Genomic DNA, 11,448 nt, shown 5'->3' on the forward strand with positions numbered 1-11,448 from the left:
CTTTGAAATAGGATATGTAGGCCAAAATGCATGTACATTTACAAAGTTTTGGTTAGCAGAGCTAAACACAGACACTTTTTTTATTTTAAATACTTTAGATTTATGCTGAACAGTGGTTTGGAGGCACGTTTCACAGCCCTGCCAATTTTTCTCACAAGTTCTCTGATAATTTTTTCTAAAGGTAGTAGTGTCCAAATGGATGGGCAGGCTGTTTGTTTTTTCCCTTATATCTTGTCCATGCCATAAAACACTCCACTATGATTACTGTGAGTCTGCTTTCCTTGTTCAGATTCACATCTCCTCTAGCTTAATGACAATTCACTGCTTTGGTAAACTTCACTTACCTTTCCACCAGAACTATAAGCCAAAAGATTTTAGAATTGGATGTTTCATGCCCACATGCTGCTAGTCTATGTCAGAAATAACTTACATATGAGACTGTCAAATTATTTACTAAAGTAAGTACAATGTATACAGCAAGTCTAAAGGAAATGATTCTTTGGAAGTCTGACCCTGTTTTCCTTTCTGTGGACTGGTTATTAAATTAATATTGATCTCTCAGTCTCATAAAAGTCACACTGAAATTTTAAGTCATTTCATTTTATATTGTCATGCACAGTATATCATGATTAGATGGACGTTTTCAGTTCTAATTAGTTTATGTTGGGCTATTTTATTATTTCCTGGTGTTTTCCAAAATATTCTGTGTTCTGCATAGCATCACTTCTTTCTCATATTCTTCCAATAATTTAGCAAATGATAAGTAGCTATTGTAATCTGTTATGAATAAGACTTTTTTGAATGTAATTTTTCTTGCAAAAAGTCAGATCATTCTAATATTTTAGGGGTTTTCCCCCTTCTCTTTATTCCTTGAGTAAAATAAATAAAATCGTTCTGAATTTTGTCATATTACTTTTGATTCTTCCTACTAATAAGTGTGCTGATTATATTAGAAAAGACAATAAAAGCCCTAAATGTATTTTGTTACTATATACGTGTAAATACATTATGTACTTTCCTAGGCAACAAAACTACCTTCATAGCAGCCAAATGTTTTAATCTTAACTTTATGGCCTTTTCCTTCTATCTTTTCTTTCATGTTATGTCCTACAATCCTGGCAATGTACAGATAGTCATGGAAAATATTAATTTCTTAATAAAGAAACTCCTATGTTTGACCTCTCAAAAATATCAATATAGTTTTTTTTCTTAACTTATTTGTGAGGGATGAACCAGAATTTTTAGCATGTTTATTTCAAGCCCCCCTAATAATAAGAAAATTTAAAACTATATATTCTGTCACCCTATACTTTAGCTTTCTACTGTTGTATAATAATTCTAATCATTCAAATGACTTAAAACAACAACCACTTTCTTATTTCTTCCAAGTCTGTGGGTTGACTGAACTCTGCTGGATGGTTCTTCTACTTCAAGTCATCTGGGGAAGCAAATGAGTTACAAGCTTCAAGATGGCTCCTCACTTGGCTTGCAGTTGGCTGGGTGCTCAGTAGAATCTTTCAACAGGAGCACTTTGGTTCTCCTCCTCTTGGCATTACCCTGTGACTTGGGCTTCTTGCAGTTGTCAGTTGGGTTCCAAAAAGTGGAAAATGGGAACTTTCAGCTATCTTAAGGCTTAGACTTGAAAGTCCTAAAACATCGTTTCACTGTATTCAACTTGCCAAAGCAAGTATTAAGGAAGACCAGAGTCAAAGAAAGGAGACACAAACTGTACTACTTGACGTCAAGAGTGGCGTGCACAAACAGGATGGAGAAGAATTCTTGGAAGCTGTCACTGGAAACTAAGCACTACAGTCTACATTTATGGAGCTCTTGGAGAAAGGAAGAAGGAATGGGTAGGCAAAAGAAATACACAAGTAATAAGTTGTAAACTCTCTAATAATTTTAGAACCTAGTGGCCTGTGTGATGAAACAAAATCATCTGGATAGAATATTGAAATAAATACAAATATGTGTGGAAGAAAATAGTTCTCTAGAGCAGCGGTCCCCTACCTTTCTGGCATCAAGGACTGGTTTCATGGAAAACAATTATTCTATGGACATGGGGCAGGGGGCACAGATGGTTTCAGGATGATTCCAGTGCATTACATTTATCATTAGATTCTCATAAGGAGTGTGTAACCTAGCTCTCTTGCATGTGCTGTTCACAATAGGGTTTGAGCTCCTATGAGAATCTAATGCCACTGCTGATCTAACAGGAGGCAGAGCTCAGCTTTGCTCTCTGGCTACCACTTACCTCCTCCTGTGCAGCCTGGCTCCTAACGAGCCAGAGACAGGTGCTGGTCTGTGACCCCGGAGCAGGGACACTGTGCTGTAGAGTAACTGTTCTCCACAGACACTCTTCTTGGACCATAGAGGAATTCACTTTTTGGTCTTAACCTATTCATTATTGTATAACTTTTTGAGAAAAAGATTTTTTTTTAGTTTTTATGGTTAAAAGTTCTATGATTTCAGGCTTTTTGGTTCTATAGAATTATGTAATCATTTTTGCTTTGTTGTATGAAATTAAATGGGTAATTTTGAAATTATTTTCCAAATTTCTAGTTTATTAATATAAGCCTATTAAGAAAACCAGAGATTCAGGTTGGCTGAAATGAGTATTCAGTTAAGAACTTATAATAAAATGTCAATAGAAGAATGAATTTTTCATTAGTCAGTACTTTTAGAGCAGAAGAGATAGTAAATTACTATTAGAAAAGGTTTAATATCTTGTTTCACCTTCACTTCAGTTAGGAAGAAATTTGTCTAAGGTTTAGCTGTACCCACAGAAGGGCAATATTTACTTTCCAAATTGAGAAAACATGGCCTTCACTTGGGAATAATTTTGCATTCATGTTACTTCTGAGTTGGTTAAAAAACTAAAGAACACTAACATGGACATAGAGCTGTTGGATCAGACTTACACAAATATAGAACGAGCATTTGACTAAGTGGTGTTCTGTGAAAATAGGACCTGCTTTAAAAGCTTAGAAGAAAAGAGCAAACTAAACCCAGAGTAATCAGACAAATGGAGATCATAAATTTCAGAGTAGAAATCAATGAAACATGAAAAGCAGAGAAAATAAAAGCAAAAGCTTGTTCTTTAAGAAAATTTTAAAAATTGATAAATTCTAGTCAGTCTGATTAGGAAGAAAAGAGGTAAGACCAAACTTATCAGTATCAAAAATAAGAGAGGTGACATGACTACAGATAATACAGATATTAAAATTATAATAAAGGCTTCCAGGTTTTGTTTTAGCAAGTGAGAAGCTTAGAAGTTGTCATTCCATCCCCAAAACAAGTAAAAAGCTGAACAAACTGACAAATCAATAACTCTGCTTAGATTTGTCAGAGATGTGAGGTCACATGACAAACCATTGCCTCCCATATTGGAAAAAAGGAGGCTGATACAGACAATCTGAAGTTACCGGAGCAGAAACCCACAAGCACAAGACTCTGAGGGAGTCAGTGCAGTAGGAAGACCCGAACTTTAATTGACAAATTGCTGGAGTCTCAGTGTCAACAACTCTGCAATTTAAAATGTCCAGGGGGCCCCGGTTACACTGAGAGCTGAAATAAGTGCTCAGTCATTCCAATAATTTTGTGATTGTGTCCCCAGGAGCTCTACTAGGTCTGAGAGTGAATATCAGAAAATATCCCCTTATACTTCCAGTGGAGCAGAAGAAAACAAACAAACAAACAAACAAACAAAAAATTAAAAAAAGAAACCATTCTGAAATATATTAAAGCATTCTGTTCTTAACAAGGCCTGCCTTAGCAGAAACTGTTTTACCAGAGCCTAACCTACTGGGGCTATATTAGAGCCTAATTTACCTGGGGAAAGGAAAACTCACAACTTCAGTCCCTTCCAGCCATTCTATTTTACCAAACGAGGAGGGGGAATGCTGAGAAATACCTGCAAAATTCACAGTCCAGGGGTGCAGGCTTACCAAATACTGAGACCTAACCATAGGGATATACAATGCTTGCCCACCCACATCTTAATCACTACGTCACTAAAGGCCTATTTACTATAGCTCCTTTTATCTGGTACATCCTGTCTGCCTTTCAACAGAATAATTATAAGGCATACTTAAACGCAAAAAGCATAGTCTGAAGAGACTAAACAATTGTCTTTAAGTGGCTCTGTGGGAGCATGGGGACACTTGGGTAATGCTAGGAAGGAAGCTTGTATAGGAACCTTGTCAGTGATGTCCATAGGGTCTCAGAAAAATAAAGGTGACCAGTCTGAGTTACCACTTAGCTAATGAATCAGTAATTGATTCTCCAACGGGACTGTCAAAAGAATCCTCAAGAGGGATACGTGACTCTAGGAGTATAGTTAGTTCTCAGTAGCATCATGGATAAGTTCTTAGAAACTGCCACTAGATTGCAACTGCAACTGGATTGCAACTGCAACTACAACTTAGATTCTGCTGGAGAATCAATTACTGATTCATTAGTTGTGCACCAAAAGAAGAAGTTGTGTGGTATGTAGGGGCCATGCTTTATAAAATTGCGTTTTTTTTTGTTGTTTGTTTTTTTTTTTTTTTTTTTTGAGACGGAGTCTCGCTCTGTCACCCAGGCTGGAGTGCAGTGGCGCGATCTCGGCTCACTGCAAGCTCCGCCTCCCGGGTTCACGCCATTCTCCTGCCTCCACCTCCCGAGTTGCTGGGACTACAGGCGCCCGCCACCACGCCCGGCTAATTTTTTGTATTTTTTTTTTAGTAGAGGCGGGGTTTCACCATGTTAGCTAGGATGGTCTTGGTCTCCCCACCTCGTGATTCGCCCACCTCGGCCTCCCAAAGTGCTGGGATTACAGGCGTGAGCCACCGCGCCTGGCCAAAACTGGGTATTTTTAAATGCTAAATTTATCTTCCACATGGCAAGATATTCCCAATATTGGGACATATGCTTGTGGAGTGGAATTGAGGGGGATGTTGGCTGAGAATAGACCTAGCATTTAATTTCTTATATAACTTTATTCTTTTAATTTCTTATAGAACAAGTATTGAATATATAAGAATTACATATTACACGTGCATGCATAAATAACTGTGTTAAGAAATAACAACAGTAAGTCCTTATTTAACATCGTCAACAGATTCTTGGAAACTGTGACTTCAAGCAAAATGACCTATAGCAGGTAGTCAAATAATGCTGCTTCCTTCAATCTCATTTTGTTGTTGATGAGAACCAAAAAGTGGTTTAATTATACATTGTTTCACTTAGAGTTGCAGTTGCTAAGAACCTATCCATGGTGTTAAGTGAGGATTTACTGTACTGCTTTCAAAGAAGGAAACATTTTAAAATCAAATTTCTAAAAATTTTTTTTTCCTTTAAGCATGCTTGTTGGTCATTTTAACATATAAATAGCAAGTTTCTTATTTCAGCTCTTGAAATGTGCTTTGGTTTTTGCAATAAAACAGTTGATGAATTAAAAAAACAAAGGTAAATTATTAATAATTTTATTACAATACATCTGAAAACATGAACAAATTTCAAGAATGATAAAATTAACAAATCCCTTTCCAGTAGAAATATATAACTTGAATAACTCTGTATCTATTAAGGAAATTGAGTTTATAATTGAAAATGTCCTAAATGAATTCTATAAACTACTTAAGGAAGAAGTAATATCTATTCTACAAAACATCCTCCATAAAATGGAAAAGATAATACTTTCTAACTCATTTTACGAGGCCAACATTATCCTGATACAAAACCAGACAAAGGCATTATAGAAACTTAAATCTGCAGGTCAACATCCCCCATACTTACGCTAAATTATAAACAAACTTCAACTCAAATACGAAATTGAATAAGAGGGATAAAACATCATAACCAAGTGAGGTTGATCCTAAGAACTCGAAATTAGTTAACATTTTTTGTTTGTTTGTTTTGAGATGGAGTCTCGCTCTGTCACCCAGGCTGGAGTTCAGTGGCGCAGTCTCGGCTCACTGCAAGCTCCGCCTCCAGGGTTCACGCCATTCTCCTGTCTCAGCCTCCCGAGTAGCTGGGATTATAGGTGCCCGCCACCACGCCCGGCTATTTTTTTTTTGTATTTTTTAGTGGAGACGGGGTTTCACCGTGTTAGCCAGAATGGTCTCGATCTCCTGACCTCATGATCCTCCCACCTCAGCCTCCCAAAGTGCTGGGATTACAGACGTAAGCCACCGCGCCCGGCCAAATTGGTTAACATTTTTAACAAGCAATGTAATTCACCAATAAAGTTTAAAGAAGAGGAAAAAATATGCTTGTTTTAATAGATAAAGAAAAACACTTAATTAAGTCCAACGTGATAAAGACTCATTAAAAAAACTGTCAGTAAACTAGGAAACAAGAGTTGAGAGCTGGACGTTCCATGCCCATATGCTGCCCATCAATGTCAGATATGACTTATGTATAAGACTGATAGAATTGTCTAAGTAAATACAATATCCTAAACCTGATAAAAGAGGTTTGTGGAAAACCTGCAGCTATTATCATATTTAACAGTGAAAGAATGAATGTTTTACCCTTGAGATCATGAAGCAAACAAAGTCTACTCCCACCACTTTTAGTTGACATTATTTTGGAACAAGTAGAATAAAGTGCGACAGAAATAAAAGGCATCTAGATTTGAAAGGAAGAAGTTAAACTATTTATTCACAGATGAATAATCACTTATGTAGAAAATCTAATGGAATCTACAGGAAAGCTACCAAATCTAATAAGTAAGTTTAAAATGCACCATGCTAAAATAAGCAATTGTATTTCTCCATTTTATGCATTGCATTTCTAGCAATGAATTATTGAAAGCAGAAATTTTTTTTAAAAAAAGACAATTTTCAAAGCATTGAACAATATAAAATTGGGATAAATCTGACAAAAGACAAGCATGTCCTGTACACTGTACACATCCGTGTCCTGTACTATCAAACATCACTGGGGGACATTAAAGAGGACTTAAATAAATGGCGGTATTAGTGATTGTTATGCATTTAAAGGCTCAATATAGTTAAAGAGTCAGTTCTTCCCAAAAGGACCCACAGACTCAAAGAAGTCCCAACCTAAATCCTGGGAGCTTTTTTGTTTTGTTTTGGTTTGGTTTTTGTACAAACTGGCTAGTTGATTCTAAACTTCATATGGGAAGGCAAAGAACCTAGAATAACCACAACAACTTTGAAAAAATAAACAAAGTGGAAGGACATACAATACCTGATTCAATATTTATTATAAGGTAATCATGACAGTATAGTATTTGGCATGAAGGCAGATGTCAGTATAATGGAACAGACAGTTCAGAAATAGAGCCCATATTTGTTAAAAATATATGGACAAAATATTATATATAACAATGCAAAGACAGTTCAATGGAAAAGGTCAGTCTTTAGTACATGGTGCTAGAACAATTAAATATCCATGTGCAAAAAATAGTATTGGATTCATCATGCACAATATGAAAATTTGTTCAAAATTAATCACAGACCTGAATGTAAAACCTTAAAGAGTCTAAAAGAAAACAGGAGAAAATTTTTGTGACTTTGGGTTAGACAAAAATTTCTTATATATGATACTAATTGCATAATGTGTAAAAGATAAAAACAATAAATTTAACTTTTAAATGAAACACTTTATTTTTGAAATCAATGTTAGGAGAATGACAAGCTCCAGATTTGAAGAAAGTATTTCCAAAGCATATATCTAATAAATAACTTGTATCCATAATATGTATAGGAATTTCAAGACCGAACAATAAGAAAAAATCCAAATAAAAAATGGACGAAAGATTTGAATAAACAATTCAAAGAAGACATAAGGATAGCAAGTAAGTACATAAAAACTTGCCACAATCATTAATAAGTCATTAGGGAAATGCAAATTAAAAACCACAATGAGATTCCACTAAATACCTATTAAAATATCTATAATCTAAATGATTGACAATGCCATGTTTTGTCTAGGATATAGAAAAACTATACCCGTCCTACACAGCTCGTGGGAATATAAAATGGCATGACCACTTCAGAAAATGTTTTTGAAGTTTCTTTAAAAATTCAATATACCCCTACTACATGATCCAGTCATTCCACCCATAGGTATTCGCCCAAGACAATAAAGGCATAGGTTCATACAATGACTAGTACATAAATGTTTGTATCAGCTTTATTTGTAATAGCCAAAAATTGTAAACAATCCAGATGTCTATCAATAGCTGAATGGAGAAAGAAAATGTGGTATAACCCTGAAATAGAATGCTGCTCCGCAATAATAAGAAACTCATTATTGATACACATAATAGCATGGATGGATCTCAAAAAATTATGCTAAGTGAAAGAAGTCAGATGAAAAAAGAGTACAGAAAGTTTGATTTTAATTTTATGAAATTCTAGAAAACACAACCTAATTTTATTGACAAAAAGCAGATCGGTGGTCGCCTAGGGACAGGAGCAGGTTAGAGTTGGGCAGGAGGGGGAATTATAAAGGTCTACAGGGAAACTTTCGAAGGTTATGGATGTGTTCGTAATCTTGATTGTGATGACATACTTATACAGGGTGTATATGTCAAAATGTATTAAAGTGTGCACCTTAAACATACATAGTTCATTATATGTGAACTATATCTTCCATAAAGCTGTTCATAAAAAATACAAAAATTGACTCTATTCAAAATAAATACACACAATAAAACTTTTCATATCCATTTATTTAGCCATATGCAATTAATTTTTGTTCTGCTGTATTTTGAATCAACAATACTCATTCATGATTTTGATCTGCTATAGACTAAAAAGAATCCAGAAAACTTTTAATCAGTCCTCTCATTTTCGTCTGAAAGTTATTTAAGGTTGTCAGCTTGTAAGCTTTTACCAAAGAGTCTATTTTTTGAATAATCAATAATTCATACTACCTAGTTTGATCCTTTTCATAAGCCTTGAGACACAATTCTAGCCAATAGCTTTTAGCAGATCCTTCAGGCAAACATCAGATGAAGGCAGATGTATTTTATATTTTTTATAATGAAACTGAAATATAGTTAATTTATTACTGTTGTCAGTAACGGATAATTGAAGAGAGTAAAATTTCTATGTGGGTACAATATATAACTATTTCATAGTAGTTTGATCAGTATATCTCCTGAGGGTAAGGACGTTTCTATGGATAACAAGAGTTTAACAAATCACTACAAGTCTCCAAGGCTTTCCTATGAAGTGTAGAAACTTAACCTAGGGAAGTCTGAGTGTGTCTTCTGTTTTAAAATTTTCCTATGCAGTTTATACAATAGTTCGAAGCTAATCAAGAAACATGAGAAAGAATTCTAATATTCCTAGCATCACTCTTTTTATAGCAAATCATTGGGATTTTTTCCTGTGGCTGCTGTGGTAAATCTCAAATATGGTTTGAGGTGTGAAAGCTATCCTAAAGTTTTGTTTTCCTTCAATCCAACCCTGGAAAGGCAAACTGTAAAGAGTTGTCAGAGTGGACTTCATCACTTCCTTAGGTCAAGTTTACAAATACCAGAGTAATAATATTACACTTCAGTACATTTTAAAATCAAACACAGAAGAAGAAAGCACAATTGTACAGAATTTTAGCTCTTATGTAAGTAAGGAACTGTTTGTTTTCAATTAACCATGAGAAAGTCAACAAAAAAGCAGTGAAGGTTATTCTGGTGAAATATGAAATCTCTGCTCTCCGACCTGATTACATAGAAAGTTAAAAAATAAAAATAACCTTTTACTATCCCTCATTAAAGCCTGCAAAACCAATTTATTCTTTTAACAAAGAGAAAGTCAAATTCTAGTTTTAAATGATTATATTATTTGACATTTCAGGTTTATGAGTTCCCCTGAAAAATTATCTTACAAATAAGCCCTTAATATGGAAAGGATTTTGCTGAATTTTTAATATCTTTTATAGCATTTTTTCAGACTCGGCGAATATAAACTAAGGCCCATAGAGTCCCCTTTTCTCAAACTTTCTAAAGTTTGTAAAGTCTCCTGAAGTTTCTATATATTTCTAAAGTTTTGTCTTCAGTATGTTCTTTCATATTGTGAAACAGACTGACAGTTTAGTCCAACACTATTACTACTCCCTTTTTTCCTTGAAAAACAAAACCTCATCGCATCTCCTTGTATACAGAATTGTATTTCTTCTCACTGTGGTTCCTAGTATAGTCATAATCACCTACATTAATTGTAACTTTTAACTGAAATAATACTTTCTGTTTGATAGAGAAAACTAGGAGATGAGAAAACAGTCTCATAGACAAGCATTTCTGCAGTTAGCAAAACTCATGATACTTATACCACAATTTCCTATGGGCAACCATATTTTATACCTTCTTAAAATAGCAAAAAGAATTTTTTTTCTTAAAGTAAGCCAAAGACACAACTACTCTATAACATGTAAGCAGAATAAACAAAGATGTATTATACAAATTGGAATTATGCTTACTCAGCATGGTTTCACTGCTCTGTGTTACTTAGAAATTATCCAGATATCTAAAGCTTATTCATTATTTAACTTGACTTGATATTAATTCAAGTTTTTAAGTTAAGGATTTTAGAAATCATGTTTACATTGACACAAAACATAATTACCCTTATAAAAACATTTTTTAAAAATATGATTCAATTTAGTTGAACCTAAAGTCACATTTCTATAATCTTGAACATTATGTAGAAGTCATATTATTTTCTTTAATCCATAAAAGAATTTAGAAAGTTTAGATTAACTAGTTTCTTCATGAGAAAACAAGCTTATAATTGTATAAAAGTAAAATGTAATGTTGTATTATACTTAATGTTGATAAATCAGACAAAAAACATGTAGGCCTTTTTTTAGTTTCTTAGCCTGTAATTATTAAAGGTGCCTGATTTGTCCAAAGACTTGTCTTAATTGTGTGGACTTGAATGTTTAAATGTTTCTGAGTTAGCATTTTCTATAAGAAATATATATATATATTTTTTCAAAATCTAGCACACTTGTGTTAATTGTGTTTGTCAACTTGACTGGGTTAAGGGATACCCAGATATCTAGTAAAACATTTTTGAGTATGTCTGTGAGGGTGTTTCTGGAAGAGATTAGCACTTGCATTGGTAAACTGAATAAAGAATATCCACTTTTACCAATGTGAGTCTGCATTATCTAATAAATTGAGGGCCCAAATAGAACAAAAACTGTCAGGGAGGATGAACCCTGTTTCTTTTTTCTGAAGTTGGACCATTCATCTTCTTCTGCCCTCAAACTCCAGAGCTCCTGGTTTTTAGGACTTGAGACTCCAGGACATACAGCAGTATTTCCCACCTGGTTCTCAGGCCTTTGGTCTTGGACTGGTGATTGCATCATTGGCTCCCCTAGCTTTCAGGACTTCAAAGTTAGTTTGAATTACACCACCAGCTTCTTCTATCTTCAGCTTACAGATGGCAGATGGTAGAACTTCTTTTTCTCCATAATCATGTGAGC

Source organism: Pongo abelii, chromosome 17 (assembly GCF_028885655.2).
Source record: "Pongo abelii isolate AG06213 chromosome 17, NHGRI_mPonAbe1-v2.0_pri, whole genome shotgun sequence".
Lineage (NCBI taxonomy): Eukaryota > Metazoa > Chordata > Mammalia > Primates > Hominidae > Pongo > Pongo abelii.